Source organism: Neomonachus schauinslandi, chromosome 7 (assembly GCF_002201575.2).
Source record: "Neomonachus schauinslandi chromosome 7, ASM220157v2, whole genome shotgun sequence".
In the NCBI taxonomy this organism is placed as follows: Eukaryota; Metazoa; Chordata; class Mammalia; order Carnivora; family Phocidae; genus Neomonachus; species Neomonachus schauinslandi.
Genome location: NC_058409.1, coordinates 97953780 through 97963153, shown reverse-complemented (window position 1 = coordinate 97963153; position 9374 = coordinate 97953780).

Below are 9374 nucleotides of genomic sequence, written 5' to 3'. Positions count from 1 at the left end.
GCTTATTTGGGGTTTTAATATAAAATAGTAATCATTTCAGCCACTTTCAGAAGGAAATAGGAAATATTCAACTGTCCAATAAAACCTTTGGGAGAAATTACTGTTGGAGTCTAAATTCTCTCTCTTTGCAAACCAGATCCTATCATTAGCAGTAAATAAGGCAGCAGATTTTATTTCAACTGTGTAGATTAATCCAGAGAGAATTTTCTGACTTGAGGGCAGTATTACGTATAGCGATTAAGAAACAGTCAAATCTGGGGCACCTGGGTGGCTCAGTTGGTTAAGCGACTGCCTTCGGCTCAGGTCATGATCCTGGAGTCCCGGGATCGAGTCCCGCATCGGGCTCCCTGCTCGGCGGGGAGTCTGCTTCTCCCTCTGACCCTCCTCCCTCTCATGCTCTCTGTCTCTCATTCTCTCTCTCACAAATAAATAAAATCTTAAAAAAAAAAATTAAAAAAAAAAAAAGAGTCAAATCTGGATTCGGATGTGGTTCCACCACTTGCTTCTGGCAAGTTGTTTTTCCTTTGAGTTTCAGTTTCTTTGTAGGGTTAAGTAGGAGTAATACTATTTCACAGGTCTATTGTGGAAATGCATAGAGCAGAGATGATTAGCAAAAAGTAGCAGTGGACTTACCAAGTGCCTTGGGGAAGGGCTTGGGGAGGTGTGTGGAGGAGCCTGTGCTTAAACCCTCTATGGCTAGCTGCACTTTCTGACGTAAGACAATGGGAGTTTTCCTCCATAAGCAGGATTACAAATGGGTTTTTTTCTTCGTGATTTTTTTTATATTTTCTGACTTTTCTACAGTGAGCATACGTTTAATATTTTGGAAATAAATTTTAAAAGATTTTTATTTATTAGAGAGTGCAAGTGGGGAGGAACAGAGGAGGAGGGGTAAGTGAGGAGGAACAGAGGGAGAGGGGCAAGTTGACTGCGCTGAGTCCCACAACCCTGAGATCATGACCCCAGCCGAAATCAAGATTCGGACGCTTAACTGACTGAGCCACCACCCAGGAGCCCTTAAAAGATTTTAAAGAGGGGATACCTGTCTGCCTTCGGTTCAGGTCATGATCCCAGGGTCCTGGGGTTGAGTTCTGCATTGGGCTCCTTGCTCAGCGGGGAGCCTGCTTCTCCCTCTCCCTACTTGTGCTCTCTCTCTCTCTGGCAAATAAATAAAATCTTTAAAAAAAAAAGATTTTAAAGAGGATAAATTATTCTTGTAACCTCTTTAGCCTAACTGCCTTGCTTCTGAAGTTCTGTATTTTGCCACGAAAATGGCAAAATACTTGAATTATATGTACCTAATTGTATCTCTGGAAATTGGATGTTAAAATTCCTGTATTTGCATTGATTTAATTAATTTATTTTTAAATTTTTATCTTTTTTAAGTAGGCTCTACACCCAACGTGGGGCTTGAACTCAACAACCCTCAGACCAAGACTTGAATGCTCTACCAACTGAGTCAGCTGGGGGTCTCCCCCCACCCTTTTTTTAAATATTGTTGTAGGGCTTTTTTGTTTTTGTTTTTGTTTTAACAATTGATTTAACATCAAAAGATGGCCATGAAATTGCTTAGCTCATTCCCGCAATTGTTTGTTTTCTGTGGACCCCATCTTCATTCTGATTTTTGACAAACATACAACATTGAACAATTTCAATTTTTCCCCACTTTGTTACGGAACTTAAAAAATGTTGCCTTTGAAATGTGAACTTGTTATAGAAGTTTCAAAAAGTTTTTTTTTAAGTTTATGTAAGTAATGTCTATATCCAACATGGGGCTTGAACTAATGATCCCCAAGATCAAGAGTCACATGCTCTTTTGACTGAGGCAGGAAGGCTCCCCAGTTTCAAAATGTTTTAATGTGAGATGCCAGAAGTTATCCAGGGTAAGTCAAACACTCGGGCATGTTGGAAGGCTGGGAATAATTTTTTATTCTCACCCCCAGGCTTTATGTGCTTAGTACCTATTAGGTTGTTGGATAGTTGAATTGAAAGAATTATGAGGGTTCTGGCCTTCAGAAATGTTCTTCTATCATTAGAATTAACCCTGAAACTATAGGAAAAGGATGGATGATAGAAAAAATACATGCTGTGTGAGGTAACACCATAGGAAACAGTGCCATTGTCTGCCTGGTTTGATTATGTGTCCCTCAGCTGCATGAGGGATAATCCTCTTTAATAATGTCAACCCCCAAACATTCCTAAGTTCTCTTAGTGATTCATTGCAGATCCATCACCATGATCCACTTAAGTCAGCTAAACCAAGTTAACAACTGTCTCCGGCTACAGATGAGCTTAGCAGGCCCAGGTTACTTATTTAAAATCTGGAAGGGTTAAGAAATCTAGATGTGAACTCTAGTGAGAAAATTGGTTTCATCTCAATCTTGGAAGTAAAAAAAAAAATGTTTTTAATTGTGATAAGTCATACATAACAAAAGTACATAAGATGTATATACAGTTTAAAGAGCAATGATAAACACCATGTACAACAACCCAGGTTAAGAAATAGAACATTATGGGTACCTTAGAAGCTCTCTGTACAGTAGTCTCCCCTTATCCGTGGTTTCGCTTTCTGTGGTTTCAGTTACCTGCGGTCAACTGCAGTCCGGAAGCAGACGATCCCCCTTCTGCTTCTGACGTATCGTCAGAAGGACAGTAGTAGCCTAATGCTACATCACAATGCCTACATCATTTACCTCACTTCTCATCACATAGGCATTTTCTTATCTCATATCATCATAAGAAGAAGGGTGAGTACAATACAATAAGATATTTTGAGAGAGCACATTCACGTAACTTATTTTATAGTATATTATTATAGTTGTGCTATTGTTAATCTCTTACATTGCCTATTTATAAATTAAACTTTATTATAGGTATGTATAGGAGAAATAGTATGCCTAGGGTTCAGTACTCACTGCTGTTTCAGGCACCCACTGGGAGGTCTTGGAACATACCCCACATGGATAAGGGAGACTACTGTATGCCTTTCCCCTAGTCTACCTGTATTAGGGTTCTTCAGAGAAACAGAACCAATAGGGTGTGTATATATGTTGAAAGAAATTTATTATAAGGAATTGGCTCATGTGATTGTAAACACGGGCAAATTGAAAACTTGCTGTTGGACCCACAGGCTAGAGACCTAGGAGAGCCAGTCTTCCAGTTTGAGTTCCGAACGCAATCTGCTGTAGAACCAGGAAGAGCTGATGTTGCAAATAAAGTGTGAAGGCAGTCTGCCGGTCAGTTGATTGAACTGAGGGCCACACACATTATGGAGGGCAATCTGCTTTACTTAATGTCCCTGATTCAAATGTGAATCTCATCTAAAACACCTTCACAGAAACACCTAGAATAATGTTTGACGAAATATCTTGGCTCCCTGTGCCGTAGCCAAATTATCATAAAATTAACCGCTATAGTGCCACTTGTCCCTCCAGAGTCAACCATTATCCTCACTTTAAAAAAATTTTTTTAAAGATTTATTTATTTGAGAGAGAGTGTGTGAGCAGGAGGGGCAGAGGGAGAGGGAGAGCGTCTCAAGCAGACTCCACGCTAATTGCAGAGCTGGATGTGGCATTCGATCTTGCGACCCTGAGATCATGACCTGAGCTTAAACCAAGAGTTGGACACTTCGCTGACTTCGCCACCCAGGTGCCACCCCCACCAAAATTTTTTAATTGTGGTAAAATGCCCATAATGTAAAATTTGCCATTTTAACCAAATTCTGAAGTGTATAGTTCATTAGTGTTAATTATATTCACCAGTAGATTTCCAGAACTCTCCATCTTGTAAAACTGAAACTCTATGTCCATTAAACACCTTCCTATTTCCATCCTCCCCACCCCCACCCCCCGCCCACTGGCCCTTGGCAACCACTATTCTAGGTACTTAATATAAGTGGAACCATGCAGTATTTGTCTTTTTGTGACCAACTTATTTCACTTGGCATAATGTCCTCAACGTTCATCCATGTTGTAACATGTCAGAATTTTTCATTTTTAAGGTTTTTAAAATATTTTTATTATTCCCTTGTATGTGCCAAATTTTGTTCATCCATTGATGCTTCCATCTCTTGGCTATTGTGAATAATGCTGCAGTGAACATGGTTGTCAAGTATCTCTTTGAGACTGTGCTTTCAGTTCTTTTGAGTACATACTGAGAAGTGGAATTGCTGGATCATATGGTAATCCTATTTTTCAATTTTTTTTTTTAAAGATTTTTTTTATTGGAGAGAGAGTGAGAGAGAGATAGCGAGAGAGCATGAGCAGGGGGGAGAGGGAGAAGCAGGCTCCACGCAGAGCAGGGAGCCCGACATGGGGCTCGATCCCAGGACCCTGGGATCATGACCTGAGCTGAAGGCAGACGCTTAACTGACTGAGCCACCAGGCGCCCCTATTTTTTAATTTTTTGAGGAGCTGCCATGTTGTTTTCCATATTGGCTGCATCATTTTACATTCCCACCAACTGCACAAGATTTCCAGTTTCTCTTCCTTTTTGCCAGTACTTACTTTGTGTTTGTTTTTAATAGTAGTCATCTTACCATCCTTCTGAGGTAGTATCCTGACCTTTGTATTTGTCACTATCTTGATTATTTTTATGGTTATTTGCAATTTGTGTATATATCTCTAGCTATATATTATTTCGCTTTGAAAAATGGATAACAAGCATACAGCTAGACAAGGAAAAAAAGGGTCATATTGCCACAGCCGAGTGACAGCTCCCAGGAGATGATGAACAGAATGCCTCTGGCATCACCTTTCCTGAGTATGTACAGAGCTCCTGGGAATTCAGTGGATAAAAGTGTAAGGAAAAGGAAAATTTGTCCTACTATAGAATAATGCTATGAGTCAGGGACTGGGTGGCCAGTAGGAACGTGGTAAGGGGGACTGCTTCTAAGCTTATCATGGCCCACCTCTGCTCTCAGACATTTTTGGGGGGAGTAAGATGAGGATACCCACCTATTGCAGGCATCACAGCATGAAGGACAGAGTAGGAATGGATAACATTTTGCTCAGGCTCATCTGGCATTCTCATGTTATAAAAAAAAGATGGTACAATTGCAGAAGCATCTTGGTGGGAATAGCCCTCAGCTTACTCTCTTTAGTCATATTGCTCCAATCTGGACTCATTGCTTTGTATTTTCTGATCTCCCTTCACTGTTGTCCTGTAATTTCCCCTATTCTTTCTGTGTTGGGTCTTCTGTTTTCCTGTATTTCATTTTTCTCGGCTTCAGTAGCTTCCTGAGAAAAAATCTGTAAGAGATAAAAATGTTAAACTTGACTGAGTGCCTGGGTACAAAATTTTAACAGGCGAATAATTTTTCCCCCAGTTTTTGAAGACCGCATTCCATTGTGTTTGTGCTTCCAGTGCTGGTATCGAGAAGTTCAGAGCCATTGTGATCTTTTGTTTTTTGTTATGTTTCTTTCCCCCTCTCTGGAAGCCTGTTGAATCTTCTTTTTGTCTTTGGTATTGTAAAATTTTATGGTGGCATGCCTTACCGTGGGTCTATTTCCATCCATATCGCTTAGCACTGAGCCCCTCCATCTTTAAACTGACATCCTTCACTGTTGCATTGCTATCTCTTCCCCATTTTCTTGTTCATTCTACTTTATGGTTACTGTACCTCATATTTTGATTGTGGTAGGCTGAGTAGTGCCCCCGACCCCAAGATGTCCATGTGCCAATCTCCAGAACCTATGAATGTTACTTTATATGACAAAGAGACTTTGCATATGTAATTAAATTAAGAATCACAAGATGAAGTTATCCTGAATTGTCCTAGTGAGTCCAGTATTTTCACAGAGGTCCTTTTAAGAGGGAGGCAGGTAAGCAGAGACGTAGGACATGTGATAATGGAAGCAAGAGGTTGGAGTGATGCAAGGAAGAGATCACAAGCCAAGGAATGCAGCAGCCTTCACAAGCTAGAAGGAGCAAGGAAGCATTCTCTCCTAGAGCTTCTGGAGGGAAGACCCTGCCAACACCTTGGTTTTGGTCCAGGGAAACCCATTTCAGATTAATGATGTCCCGAACTGCAAGATAATAAATTGTTGTTTAAGACACCAAGTTGATGGTAATAGGTTACAGCAGCAATAGGAAATAATACAGTTGACCCTGGGACAATGTGGGTATTAGAGGCCCTGACCCCCTGTGCAGTTGAAAATCTCTGTCGTGGGGCGCCTGGGTGGCTCAGTTGGTTGAGCGACTGCCTTCGGCTCAGGTCATGATCCTGGAGTCCCGGGATCGAGTCCCGCATCGGGCTCCCTGCTCAGCAGGGAGTCTGCTTCTCCCTCTGACCCTCCCCCCTCTCGTGTGCTCTCTCTCTCTCTCATTCTCGCTCTCTCAAATAAATAAATAAATAAAATCCTTAAAAAAAAAAAAAAGAAAAAAGAAAATCTCTGTCAAACTTTTGGACTCCTCCTCTCCACCCCCAAAATTAAACTACTAATAACATATTTTTGACTAGAAGCCTTATTGATAACACAGTCGATTAACATATTTTGTGTGTTATTTGTATTATATACCGGATTCTTTTTTTTTAAGATTGTATTTATTTGTCAGAGAAAGAGATTCTTACAGTAAACTAGAGTGAACAAGTGTTTAGAAAATAATAAGGAAAATGCATTTACAGGGGCACCTGGGTGGCTCAGTTGGTTGAGCATCTGATTCTTGGTTTTGGCTCCAGTCGAGCCCTGCTTTGGGCGCTGTGCTCAGCATGGAGTCTGCTTCAGATTCTCTCTCCCTCTCCTTCCCACTCGCTCTCTCAAATAAATAATTTTTTTTTTTTTTTAAGATTTCATTTATTTATTTGACAGCACAAGCAGGCAAAGCGGCAGGGAGAAGGAGAGGGAGAAGCAGGCTTCCCGCTGAGCAGGGAGCCTGATGCGGGGCTTGATCTCAGAACCCTGGGATCATGACCTGAGCTGAAGGCAGCTGCTTAACTGACTGAGCCACTCAGGCGCCCCTAAATAAAATCTTAAAAAAAAAAAAACCAACGCATTTATAGCACTGTACTTAAAACATCCACATGTAGGTGGACCCATGCAGTTCCAGTCCATGTTCCAGAGTTAACTGTACACTGATCCTCTGAATTTTATTTTCTTTCCTATTTTTTAGCTCTTTATCTTTAACATTTGGGGAGATTGTCCTAACTTTTAAAATATTTTCCTCAGTTTTTCTCCTAAATTATTCTTTTTTTGTTGTTACCTCCTTAGTTTCCAAGAGCTTTTTTTGTTTTTTCAGTGTTTCCTTTTTGTAAAAAAAAAACAAAAAACACTGTCATTATCTCATGTTTCCTGGATGTATGGACTCTTATCTCTCTGAATTATTAGTGATAGTTTTGTTTTCGTTTCTGTTTTTTTGGCTGCAAGATCTCTCTTTCCTCCAAACTGCTTTTGTTTCTTTGTGCTTGGTCTGTTTCTTCTTTGCTAAGCTGTCCTGTAATCTTTGGCTGTCTGATCATGTTGGGAGTGAGACACTAAAAGGCTTATTGGAATTGCAGAATATATGCATGCAGGAGACAGTCCTGTGGATTGTAGGATGATTAGCAGCATCCTTGGCCTGGACTCATGTCAGCCCTCTAGTCAAGACAGTCAAAAATGTTTCCAGACATTGCCACGTGTTCCCTGGGAGCAAAGTCATCCCAACCGAGAACTAGGACTGTGTGAGTAGTTCCCTTTCACTGGGGGAACTCCCACTGTCATTATTTCTAGTTTTCTTTTTCCTTTTAGACAGGTCAGACTCCTCAGAAAAGGGTCTTCCCATTCCTTGCTTGAAGGGCAAAGGTCTGACTGCCTGGGATCTGTACTGTTAAACTATTTCTGTGGTAGTTACCACAAAAAAAGTGTTGCAGCGGGAGGAGATGGATAAGCCTGTCAGCACATCACTGTCATACCTTTAAGCTGTCTCGAGAGGCTAGAGATAGAGGGGCCAGAAGGGAAACCAGCCTTGGGGGCTGGTGGCACTCAAAGCACCGGGGGATTCTCCCACACCATCCTCTTCCTACCTAAGTTAATTCCATCTTAGAGATTCCATAATTAGTAATTGTCGAGGGCCATTGTTAGAAGCAAGTTCACCTTCTATATAATAGGCTTTCTTAAGACTGTGCAGTTCATCCAGTAGAGACCTAGTCCCAAGATACAGGGTAAGCAGTTTTGGGTTCTTTACTAGATTATGTGAGAGTTCCCACACAGTTGAAAATTCCTGCAATTAGCATTTAGCTTTCATATTTTCACTTAATCCTCCCCTTTTTGGTGTAATACCTCCATCCTCACATTCCTTCCAGTCCAGGTCTCTATAGAAAAAAAGTCCAGTAATCTGGGCGTGTTGGGGAAGAGATCAGGGAATTTCAGAGTAAATTATTTTGGTTCTCAGCTCTCCCAGCCATTGGCTATAATTCAGCTTTTGGAGGTTTGTTGAATCGTTTACATTAGTCCTCTTTGCCTTCTAGCTTCCAAAATTTTGTCACTATTGTCTGCTTTCCTGTCCTCCCTGTCCTTGTTATTTTCTTTTCAAAAAGATTTTTCACTGGGGTTTTGGGAGGAATCCAAATTTGATACATGTCTTGCATCCACCATCTTAAAATGGAACACCATACTTTTATTTATTTTCATAGGCTTGGATCATGAATCTCTTCCTGACCCACTTTATGAGCTGAACACTCTCAGTTTTCTTTTTTTTTTTTTAAAGATTTATTTATTCATTTGAGATAGCGAGAATGAGAGAGAGTACATGAGAGGGGGGAGGGTCAGAGGGAGAAGCAGACTCCCTGCCGAGCAGGGAGCCCGATGCAGGACTCGATCCCAGGACTCCAGGATCATGACCTGAGCCGAAGGCAGTTGCTTAACCAACTGAGCCACCCAGGCGCCCCTCACTCTCAGTTTTCTTTAGCTTAATGCCTTCCATAGCAGATTTTGTAATGTCCTGGCTCATTTGAGTGGCTATACTTTGCCATTATGTATTTGGGAAAGCTGATTACACCTGGAACGTAAGTATCTTAGATGAGGTCATTTACCATTTAATACAAATGAAGCACCAAACTGACCATTATATTTTTGGTTATTAATATTGCCTGCATTCATCTAGAAAAAGTGATGCTGTTATTAGTCATGATTCCTATTGTTTTGGAATGGTTTTTATTGAAAAGATCTAATATTCCTTGAATTCCTGTGGACCTCTTGTTACAGACTGTCAAGGCTGAGCTTTAAAATTGAGAAGAATCTGTTTTATTCCTTCCAAGAACAATTCTTGGGAGATGACTAAGGGTCAGCATGGCATATTAATAACGTTAATCTAAAACAAAGGTAATGATTTTCATCCTTTATCCAATGTCCCAGTTAGTGTCCTTAAGTTAATAATGTCAGCTTCCTGAAAGGACACTA